We start from the raw sequence: 12076 nt of genomic DNA, 5'->3' as shown, positions 1-12076 counted from the left end.
ATTTACAGCTTTTAGATTATGCTGATTTATCGTGTAGCGGAAGTTTAATGAATTCCTTGCAGCACTCGTGTGGATGACCTCACACTTTTCATTATTTAGGGTCAACTGACAATTTTCGCACCAATCGGGTATCTTTTCTAAATAGTTTTGCAATTTGTTTTGATCGTCTAATGACTTTATTAGTTGATAAACGACAGTGTCCTTTGCAAGCAACCAAAGACGGCTGCTCAGATTGTCTCCAAAATCATTTATATAGCAGCAAAAGGCCTATAACGCCAGAAATCACTTCTGTTTTACTCAATGACTTTCCATCATTTACTACGAACTGTGACCCCTCTGACAGGAAATTGACTGAGACGATATTCCATAAGCACGCAATTTCACTACAAGCCACTTGTGCGGTGAAGTGTCAAAAGCCTTCTGGAAATACAGAATTAGTCTGAAATCCCTTGTCAGTAGCACTCAACACTTCATGTAAGTAAAGAGCTAGTTGTGTTTGACAGGAACAATGTATTCTAAACCCATGTTGAATGTTTGTCAGTAGACTGTTTTCTTCGAGGTAATTCATAATGTTCGAACACAGTATATGTTCCAAAATCCTGCTGCATATTGATGTTAACGATATGGGCCTGTAATTAAGTGGATTACTCCCACTACCTTTCTTGAATATTGGCGTGACCTGTGCAATTTCTCCGTCTTTCGGTACGGATCTTTCGTTGAGCGAACGGCTGTATATGATAAGTATGGAGCTAATGCATTAGCATACTCCAAAAGGAACCTAATTGGTATAGTGTCTGGACCAGAAGACTTGCTTTTATTAAGTGATGTAAGATGCTTCACGACTCAGAGGTTATTTACTTCTATGTTACTCATGTAGGCAGCTGTTCTTGATTCGAATTCTGGAATATTTACTTAGTCGTCTTTGGTCAAGGCATTTCAGAAGGCTGTGTTTAGTAACTCTGCTTTGGCAGCACTGTCTTCAATAGTATCTCCATTGCTATCTAGCAGAGAAGGTATTGGTTGTTTCTTGCTGCTAACATAACGTCATATATGACCAGAATCTCTTTGAATTTTCTGACAGGTTTAGAGACTAAAGTTTCGTTGTGGAAACTGTTATAAGCATCTCGCATTGAAGTCCGCGCTAAATTTTGAGCTTCTTGAAAAGATAGCCAACCTTGGGTTTTGCATCTGTTTAAATTTGGCATGTTTGTTTCGTTGCTTCTTCAACAGTGTTCTAACCCGCTCTGTGTACCAGCTCTGTTGTTTGGTTATTTATTTGGTATAAATCTCAATTTCTGCCGATATCTCTTTGAGTTCAAGCCACGTATGGTTTAAACTTACATTGTTAATTTGGAATGAGTGGAGATTGTCTCTCAGGAGAGCATCAAGTGAATTTTTATCTGCTTTTTTGAATAGGTATGTTTTTCGCTTATCATTGGATGATTTGGGGATTACAGTATTAAATCTCGTTAAGACAACCCTGTGTTCACCAATCCCTGTATCGGTTTTGATGCTTGTTATTAACTCAGGATTATTTGTTGCTAAGAGGTCAGGTGAGTTTTTACAGCAATTTACTGTTCTCGTGGGCTCGTGAACTAACTGCTCGAAATAATTTTCAGACGTGTCGCACAATTTGGTATGATATTTTATGCATACCTCCTGGAGGTGGATTTAATGTGCTTTTGCACTGTCACCTTGAAAGACTAATCCGTAGATTGTGGGGCTGAATGGTATGACTGAGGATCCTGTCCAGATATTAGACAGATCTCAGATGGCACTCAATAGCGCTGAGAGAAGTTAAACTCCTGTACATGGTACTGACCCAAAATGTCACAAACGCACTTCCATGATAAACTTGGGGGGGCTGCATGCCCAATACATACATACGTCATGCCAGCTTGCCTCAACACTCTTCTCAGACAGTAATATTAAAGTCTTTCCCTCATCACTGAAGAGACCACAATACCAGTGATCCAAATTACTTTCCAAATTTTCCTTCCTACCTTATTTGCACACTGCAGTGGATGGTGTGGGAAGTGTACTTTGCTCAGTGGACGTCTAGAGGCCTAACTGACAGTGTCGAGATAGTCTTTAGTGTCAAGAGTTAATACAGCCATTCCACTTGCCTCCAAAAAAGCAGTGCACAGTTCTATTCCCATCTCCCAAGGGTAACTGGTAGCCCTAATAAGTGTGTAGTGTTTACTGGAAAACCATTACGAAGCAGATCTTCTGTTGTCTACATCTCATGACAGCAGTAGAGAGTATAAATGTTTTGGCCCTGGTGCAAACCAGTACAGCAGGTAAGTTCCATCGTAGATGGTATGTTGTGTAAAGTGGCAATGCACATTCCGTTATAGCTTAGTGATCCTCTGAGGAGGCACACCGGTACACACTGTGAGGGATCAACACTGTTGCAGTTTTTCCCTAATGAAACACTTGGCTGTTGATTTCTCTCTTCAACCATGATTTTGTCACTGTATTGATCACTGGACTTGTATTCTGTGCTCTGTCATCTCTTAATACTTCACGTCTAATAGAACCCAGTGCTTGATATAGACATTGCTCCATACGAATACAGTGAATATTTAGTTTTCAAACAATGTTCAAAACTTCTGTTTCCCACTACACAATGCAGAACAGGTCACTTTGAGCCTTCATTGACGATTAGCCACTTCTATAAAGGGGTTGCGTAAGATCTGATGATGTTAGTTGTAGTTGCTGATGTCACAAAAGGACGCATAGTTATTGCACGTTCCATGGTCATTTTCAGAGGCTCCCTAGCAGTTCACTGAGAACAGTGTGTGGATACACCCCACACCTTGATGTTTGTTGTCCCTGGGGAGACTGAAAATTACATATTGGCCAGTACAAAGTTAACGGGTTTCAGGATCTCTGACAATAGCTAGTCTATGTAATTTATAAAGTTGATGCCAGTCTTTGTGCCATTAAAATTTGAATGGCGTACAGTCTTTCACTCAGTGTCAGGCACAAGTGCTGGAGACGCTGGGTACCCTAAAGTATCGGACTGAGAGCTGTGGCCAGTAGTATTCAGAAAAAAGTTCCTGATCAAAAAATAAATATCGAATTCAGGAGGGTTGAAACAGTGTAAAATGATGGTCCACGGACTGACTGTGGTGTAGGGTGTGACTTTCATTGGCACACATTTCCCGGTATTGGCTTCAGGTACACTATGCAGTATTTACAGCAGAAGTCTTTGCCCTGTATCAGGTCACAGAGTACATCCAGTGACACAGGGTTTCCATTGTCATCTGCTCACTATCTATCAGCATCCTTCAAAGCCTCTTGTGTGCTGTACACCATCTATACCTTTTTGAAATGAGTCCGGGAAAACTGGCATTTTCTCACTCTTGATGGGTCCACTGTGGTGTTTATGTGGGTTCCTGGTCATGTCGGTCTGACAGGAAACGAGGTTTACTGATGCTGCTGCCAAGGCTGCAGACCTCCTACCTCAGCCCACTAGTTGTTATATTCTCTCCAGTGATACCCGTGTTGCGATCTGTCAGGTGGTGGTGTCACATTGGCATCACCACTGGCCCTCCCTTCCCAGGAATAAGCTCCAAGCCTCTCTCAGCAAATTGGATGACCTCCTTTTGGCCATCCTGCCACAAGGTAGTCATTTTAACAAAGTTGCATATATGGCACTACTTTATTAGCCATCACAATTAAAGTGGTGCTCCCCCACCAGTTTATATGCATTGCACCCAACTTTTAACTGTCCTTCATTTCACGACAGAACACCCATTTTTTAACCATTTACGTACCTGCTTGGGTTTTTCATGTTAGTTATTGGCCATTTTAGCAAATGACTTGACCACGTTTTAGTTTTTGTCCATCATAGCAATATGGTGAAAGCCATTTAATTTTTAGTTCTGGGTCGCCATTTCTCTAGGGCTTGTTTTAGGCTTTTCCCTGCATCCCTGTTTTTAGCTACCTTCTCTTCAGTTGATAAAGATTGATGTGTAGTCATTTTTTAACTCTTCTTTGTCTTTCACAGTTTTGACATGGGCGCATATGACCCTAGTTGTTTTTGTGCCCTAAAACAAAACAGATGGGGGGGTATAGTGTGTTTTCACCAGGTAAATGTGGAAATTTTCTTCCAGTCTGTGTGTACACACTGTCATTCCAGTGACAAATGGAGTGTGGATTGTCAACCCCTATCCTCTGTTGGTGACACCTCAGGAGTGTTTCCACAGCACTGATGGGATACAGGGTTCCCACTGGTATGTTCAACCACTAGACCCAAACATTGCCTGTTCCTTCATAGCCTTGTATCATGCCAACCTATTTTCACATGCTTCTAAAACAGAGGACAGGTCCAGTTAGACTATGTGACTTCAATGTTCCCTGAGAGCACCTCAACGTGGCTGCCTCAGGCACAAAAATAACTGCCTCTAATAATTAAACGATGCGCACATGGCACTCTCACCCCTGTTTTTAAAAAAAACCATATGAGTGCATGCAATCTAGCAGAATATAGTCTAATAGTGAGTAACCATTAACCAAAACAGACCGAATTAATAGGCTTACCAAATCAGATCAAAGTCCCGTGTGGAAGTCCATCGGTACAGCTTGTCACTTCACTCCCGAGCAGAGATCAATGCAGCGACCTGCTTGACAACACAGGCCCAGCAATTTACCCCATGAACTTAGACACACCAAAATGCGCCGGAACTCGGGATCAGTGCCATCTTGTGTCCTGTGACGGACATGTAGCTTGATCTATGATGCCTTAAGAAGTTTTTGCATGGATGATGTTTCCTTCTGAAACAGGTTTCAAGAGGCCCTGTAGTAAATTGTCACAACACCCTTAAGATGCTGTATGACAAATGTGAACATATCTCATCCACATAGACAGTTGGATGACTCGTCTTTACACTCACACTTTTTAAGTAAGCAGTACGTTTAGGTCTTGTACTACTTTGTTCCTGGAGACTTCATTGGTTATTTGCCATCTTCTTCCAACTAAATTATAGAGTGCAAAGAGTTACAGTTTCTTCAAAATTTATTAAGCTTTGTAACTTTCTATGAATTTACTTTAAAATGGGTCGTCTTCCATCTGAACTGTAGAAATATTCACCATGCGGCGAATGACAATCTGTCTAAACTGGCCTTCCAAGATATTCTTGGCCTTTCCTTATAAGGTGTTGAAAATGTCGAGATTCATCTGCCTGGACTCAGATCAGTTCTCGCGATTTGCCAAATGGAATTAAATGATACACCAGTTGCTTCGGCCCCTTGTTTCAATGTGGATTTTAGTTTCAATGATGCACCTAGCACAACTTTTTTCTCTGTGAACTGGTAGACTTTTGCAACCACTACACATGTTGGACTGTGAAGAACTTTGCCATTGTTGTGTACTGATTGCATCTTCAACTTCGAATATGTTCTCCCAGAGTTAGTTATTGCTTCATTCGGTGGCACCGTGTCTGGGAAGTGGGGCCTACTGCGCATCTAGTTTGTTGTTCATGCAGACATGAACTGTAGCATGTTATATGCAGTTTTGCAAGATTGTCCTGTATAAATATTTCACATCTAGACAATGTCCCAGAATATTCATGTGGAATGAAGAGAGTTCTAGTGGGTGAAAATTGTCTGCATTTTTCTTCTTTCTCAAAAGCACTGGCTTTGTATTAGATACTTAACAAAATTCTTAAATAGGTAGTTGCTGTTTTATTTACTCTCTCCCCCATTTTAGTAAGGCCTTCATGGATGGAATTGTAGTTTTATTTTACAGATCTTCATCTTCACAGGTCAGAACTGTGTACAGGACTCTCTCTAACCAAGAAAACTGATTTTTGCAGGAAATGAGTTGGCACTTGGGCCTGACAACGAGTAAAAGTTTCAGCTTGCCATTACAGAGCTCCTCTCAAAAGCTAAGCTTTAAAGCAGTTTGTGAGGTGTAATTGTGTTCCCAGTATCTGCAGCTGGATTAGGTGGACTGGTACAGTGTTAACTAGTCAAACATGTCTTTCAAATTTTTACAGTTGAACCTCTTGTGTAATGAATTTAATTTAATTTTCTTTTTTGTTTCAGATAACATTTGGAATCCTCATTACTGTATGGTTGCATAGCAAATTACGAAAAATATTTAAAGTGAATATAAATATACATAGCTTTAACTGGTAAAACTTTTATTAACACACAATTCTTTTTCTTGTTGCTTATTGTGCATTTATACACTTCAGCTCGTTAGTTGGTGATTCCTTTTTATTGTAATTCATAAGAATAGGTTAATTTGTCAATAAAGATTATTGCATCTTAAAACCTGTGTGGCATTTGTATAGTGTGAAATAGTAATGTATTGTACTCCTTACTAAATAGTACAAATTTGCTGTTTGGAATCATTGAAAAGTATCACTGGAAGCTGTCCTAAGTCTTGACAGACAGATTTAATATACTTGTTTTAAAGGACATAGTATTTATGGTTAACTGGCTGTAACTTTTGTGGAAATGTACTTAAAAACTTACTGAAACAATGTAGAAGATTCCTTTTGGAGAAGTGTGTGTTTTCTGTTAAAGGTTCTGTACATGATGAATCTGAAATATTTGAGGAAGAGCTCTAAGCAAAATAAATGTTCTGCCTGTTACTAAGTGTCTACATATTTCCATAGACCAAATATTTTTAGTGTGCTGAGGTAAAGTTTTACAATTTCTCGGAAATATACAAGAGTAAAGATAGTTCTAACAGCATATTTGGAGATTCACTCTCTTCCCACTTTTGCTTTCTATCTTTAACAAATACCTCATAGAAAATGTAATGTACATCCAGTAAGGACACATCAAAATATTGGTCAAAATTGACAGTTGTTTTTGTTTGTCTTAATGTCCGAACACAAATACCATGGGATCATACGTGGATAGTGTGGAATTTTTGTTTGATTCGCCTTTCATGAATTAAAAGAATACTGTGTAATGGTACTATGTAATGGCCTTGTAAAACAACACAAAGCATCTTGCAGCAACACAAAATCTGGCTCCGTACATTTCCTAAGAATTTGCTTTAAAATGCTGAAAATCTTAGTCAATACCCATAGCATTCACCCAACATTAAATAGAACTTCACTTTTAGCTCATTAACTTCATAGTTTGCAACAGGACAATGAACTGAATTTGTCAGGCTTTCACACAGTTAAGCCTGAGTTAAGCATTGGACTGCTGGAGATTTTAGCCTCTGAAATTTTGATTGCTAGATAAGGTCTGGTGTAAAGGTATGTTTCAGGAACTATAAATATTCCATATTGCTGACAATATAACTGGACAATGTTGTCACCAACACTGCAGCACACAAGAGTTGCAGCCTATGCGAGACAGAACTACTAGACATTCTTGCCCAGCAATACATTTCATGGTCAGAAGTGTTTACACAGGGCTATACTGTTCCTACAAAATGTATGAATGTGAACTAGTGAAAAGTGCATAGTACTTTTTTTTTTACTTCACACTGGGAATCATTAGGAAGAAAAAGAGAATCTGGCTTAGTGGATATGTTCTTTATTTCTAAGCAAGCTAAATATGTAAAAAAATTTAACTTGTGAAATGTGTACCTAGTAAATGGATAAAGGATGGAAAAATAGAAAAGACAACCCCCCCCCCCCCCCCATGGTTTAACAATGAAATTTGGCAGAAGCTGAGGAATCGGTCTGTTGCACTCCCGGTTCAGAAGGAAACATGTAAATGACTACAAGTGACGGTTAGTAGAGATTTGTGCTTCTGAAAATATCTATGCACAACTGCCACCGCTGTCACACCTTAGCAAAAGATCTGGTAGAGAAAGAGGAAATTCTGTTCATATGTAAAATCACCAAGTGGATCGAAGGCTCCCATTCAGTCCCTTGTTGACCAATCTGGTGTGGCAGTTGAAGATAGCAAAATGAAAGCCAAAGTTTTAAATTTTACATTCAAGAAATCATTCACACAAGAGAATCGTGCATACCATCATTTGACCTTTGGACAGACTCCCGTATGGATGGTATTGTAGTAAGCATACCTGGTGTAGAGAAGCAACTGAAATATCTGAAAGGAAACAAATCACCAGATTTGGAATCCCAATTCGATTTCACAGGGTGCTCTACAGCATTGCAGCAGAAGTCCCAAGTGACTGGAAGAAAGTGCAGGTGACTCTAGTATATAAGAGAGGTAAAAGACTGGACCCGCAAAATTACAGACAAATATTCTGTTTGCTGCAGAATCCTTGAACATATTCTCAGTTCGAATATAAGAAACTTTCTTGAGACAGAAGCTTGTGTCCATGAATCGGCATGGTTTTTAGAAATTGTTCGTGTGAAACTCGGCTTGCCCTTTTCTCACTTGGTCTACTGAGAATTCTGAATGAAGGGCAACAGGTGGAGTTCTGGAAAGCATTTGACATGGCATCCTGTTGCAGGCTATTGACAAAGGAATATGTGGAATATGTTCAAAGATATGAGTGGCTCAGACTACTTAAATTACAGAACCCAGTATGTTGTCTTCAGCAGCAAGGGTTCATCAAAGATAAGGGCATCATCAGGAGTGGGGCACTCCTGTGTGATAGGACCACTGTTGTTACCTGTATAAATGAATGATTTGGTGTACAGTGTGGGGATTGCTGATGATGCAGTGGTGTATGGTAAGGTGTTGAAGTTGAGTGACTGTAGGAAGATTGACTTAGACAAAATTTCCAGTTGGTGTGCTGAATGGCAGCTGGTCCTAAATATGGAAAAATGTTAAGTTAATGTGGATGAGTATGAAGATCAAATCTACAATGTTCAGATACAGTGTTACTAGTGTACTGCTTGACAGTAGAGTCATTTAAATATCTAAGAAAAATGTTGTAAAGTGATATGAGGTGGAATGGCCATGTAAGAACTGTGGTAGGGAAGGCAAGTGGTCAGCTTCGGTTTAATGGTAGAATTTTAGGAAAGAGTGGCTAACCTGTAAAGGAGACAGCATACCGGTAAAAGATGCTGGGATGACATATTCTAGATTGTCTGGGACCAATATCAGGTCGTATTGAAGTAAGACATCGAAGCAATTCAGAAGTGGGCTGCTAGATTTGTTACTGGTAGGTTCAACCAACATTTAAGTGTAACATAGAAGCTTTGGTAACTGAAATGGGAATCCCTGGAGGGAAGAATATTGACATCCCAGGGCTGTGGATGTAGGCGAATCACAATTCGTAATTCTCTTTTTGTTCACTTCATTGCAGTACATAATGAACTTGCATCAAGTGACTGACAAAACAGGTGATTGTATTTATGTACACAAACTTCTGGACAAAAGTGAAAAAAATAAGTTTTCACTGACATACGACTGCAGTGCTGTCAGTGATAGGATAGCATTTACAACAAGAACAGAGTGATTTCCTGCAATAGAAAACAGTAGCCCTATGCAGACAACCTGCAACATCAGCATTATTCCCTGGCAAATCATTAAATTGCCCTGTATTGCAGTGGTGTTGGCAGCAAAGCTGTTGGTGCCAAATATTGCCATAAAATATAGCCCACATGAACGCACACTAAGATGACGCTCAAAATAGTGTTGCACCCAACTCTAGTGTCTGTATTGTTCCCTCCAAAAAGGGAACTTAAAAATTTATTATAGGTTTTTCATAAGATTGGTGCTGACATGAAAATATACAGGGTGTATACACCACAAGAAAAATCTTGAAATTTTTTCATCCAGGAAAAATGGGAATTTTTAGAATTCTGGTAATTTTTCATTGTTTAAATTTTGAGTTAAATGTTTGTGTTTTGAATGGTAAGAACTGATGCACTAACAAAGAATTTTACATTGGTCCACTATTACATGATAATATTGCAGCAATAAAAGATAAACAAGAGAACACCAAAATAAAACTTTAGTTGCAAGAAAACGTGTCGTTTACAAAAATGAAAGAAGGTGCACATAAAAGTGACTGCCAACGGCAAAATGTGTTAAAGGCTTTAGGATGAAGAGTGTGCAATACTTTGTAACAAACTGCTATCAATGACCATGATGTTACAACTGTTTAAATTTCTGATAGATCATGGGGAAATATTGGGTATGGTTGAGAAGCATTGGGTATGGTTGAGAAGCATTACTTTTAAAGTAAAATTGCTTTTACACAAGATGAGTTGTTACATTTAAGAATATGCCATGAATGTGTTAAAGCACAAACTGCTTGAAACTGATTCAAAACTTAACACTGAGGACCGGCCATTTATGGCAGTATTTAAAAGTTATTGGCACATTTGTGTTTGATATTTCTTAAGGGGTAATGTGTGCTATCAAAGACCAAGCTTCGAGGAGAGTTTTCCATATTTATTTTAGTTCTTTTATAGACTACAAATTACACACTAACAGTGGCAAAAAGTATAATTATCCTTAACTACAGAGAAGTTGAAATACTGGACGGAACATTTATTTTGCTGGGTAACTTAAGAAATATTCGGTGCATACCATTGAAGTTTGACAGTGCTTGTCAGAAATATTCAATTTCTGGGGTTAGTTTCCTAAAGTGCCAGGAAATGTATATACAAAGATATAAAAACGTGCCCTTTCAGAGGATTTGTAAGTTTTGCAGTTCCAAGGATAAGTATACTGTCACTTAACATGGAAAAATATACTTTGACTGTGGGTATAGTGTATTTTTAACTGGGGAAAATCTGGAAATTTTTTCTTGTCTGCTTATACCCCCTTAACATAGCTATAGAGATCTCCTGAGTTCATTGATACAGGATTATTCACCTATGCCTAATTAATCAGTGTGATGTGTATCCAAAGCTTCTTAGTGTTAGTAAGGCAACAAACACAATTTTCATTGTCTGTAGAGTATTGCACATGTGATACAGAGCACACTCGTGCTCCCTATACCATAAATGTACAGGAGTGGGTGTTCGAAGATGCACATCGACTGTGACATACAAAATTCATGGACTGTTCACTGTTATCTTCGTTGAGTCTAGAATAAGTACTTTAAATAAACTATGGTCTGCAGCAGGCCTGACCAAACAACGCTCTGTGAGCACAACAGCTCAGGCTGTACTCGTACCTAGCCTCATAGCGCAGTGGTGAGGCACTGTTGAAGATTGAGGATGACCTGTAAAATAAGGCTGCAGCTGGATGCTGCTACAGCAAAGCAGTTGCTTACCAGATACTAAGCAGCTAGCTGATAACACTACTTGGGTTAGATTTGTTCTGTATTAGGAATGCTAGGGCTCTATACTGCGCATTTATCCAAAGAAGAAAGTGAAGTCACTTCATTTAGTGCCGCGTGGGAATAGCTGTGCTTTACTTTTGTGCCATTTCAAGGCCATGCAAAGTGTTTAGTATGCCATCTGTTATGAGCTGGAAAAATACTTATTGGAATATCAATACGGCATCATCTACAAAGATATGATGTGCATTCGTCTTCTGACGAATGACTGAATGATGGCTGAACTGAAGGTGGTCACCAGGGGAAAAACTGATTTAAAAGTAGAGTGGTGACAAAATATTTCATGGTAGACATCACCAGTTACTTGAATTCATTAAGTGTCTTGATGCAAGTGGAGAACCATTTGGTGAAAGGTATGGTGGACAGTACTGATGCTATGAAACAAATGAAAAAATCAGCTTAAAGTTCATGACATAGGACATTTCCTAGAACTCAAGGCAGTCATTTGTGGACAAGAGATGACTGTTTCAGTGATTGAAACATGTCATCATGAGTTGTCAGAGATTCCAAACCGTTCCATGACTGAAAACATATTTAGATTTGTCAGACCGTTCTCGCTTTTGGCTCCTGAAGTAACTCATTACTTCCCAACTTTAGTTGATAGATGTACAATGTACCAGACAAGTACTGCTTTCAATCTTCTGAAAAATTAGTCATTTTCTTAAAGATTCTTTCCATGCATCCAAAGGTTTGCAATGGTTCATCATGCCCATAGAAATAAAATAATTTTCTTCCACGAGCTAGCTATTTCTCTGTTAGACACACATTAGAAGCATTATAACGAGAAATGTTGTTAAAAGATCTGTACGTACACTATGTGATCAAAAGTATCGAGACACCTGGCTGAAAATGACTTACACGTTCGTGGCGCCCTCCATTGGT

The 12076-nt window shown here is 39.0% G+C and overlaps 1 protein-coding gene across 3 annotated transcripts in view; it reads left to right on the top strand.

The window, feature by feature from the left end:
• LOC126210570 (eukaryotic translation initiation factor 5) overlaps positions 1-6608 on the top strand; it is a 118948-nt gene extending 112340 nt beyond the window's left edge. For all 3 annotated transcript variants that reach the window (XM_049939834.1, XM_049939835.1, XM_049939836.1), the window contains exon 11: positions 6055-6608. The gene's annotated coding sequence lies outside the window, so the exon portion shown is untranslated. The remainder of the gene's footprint in view (positions 1-6054) is intronic.
• Positions 6609-12076: the final 5468 nt, after the last annotated feature.

Source organism: Schistocerca nitens, chromosome 10, assembly GCF_023898315.1.
Source record: "Schistocerca nitens isolate TAMUIC-IGC-003100 chromosome 10, iqSchNite1.1, whole genome shotgun sequence".
Lineage (NCBI taxonomy): Eukaryota > Metazoa > Arthropoda > Insecta > Orthoptera > Acrididae > Schistocerca > Schistocerca nitens.
Note: the sequence above shows the minus strand (reverse complement) of the source record. Positions and strands in the feature narration are given on the sequence as shown.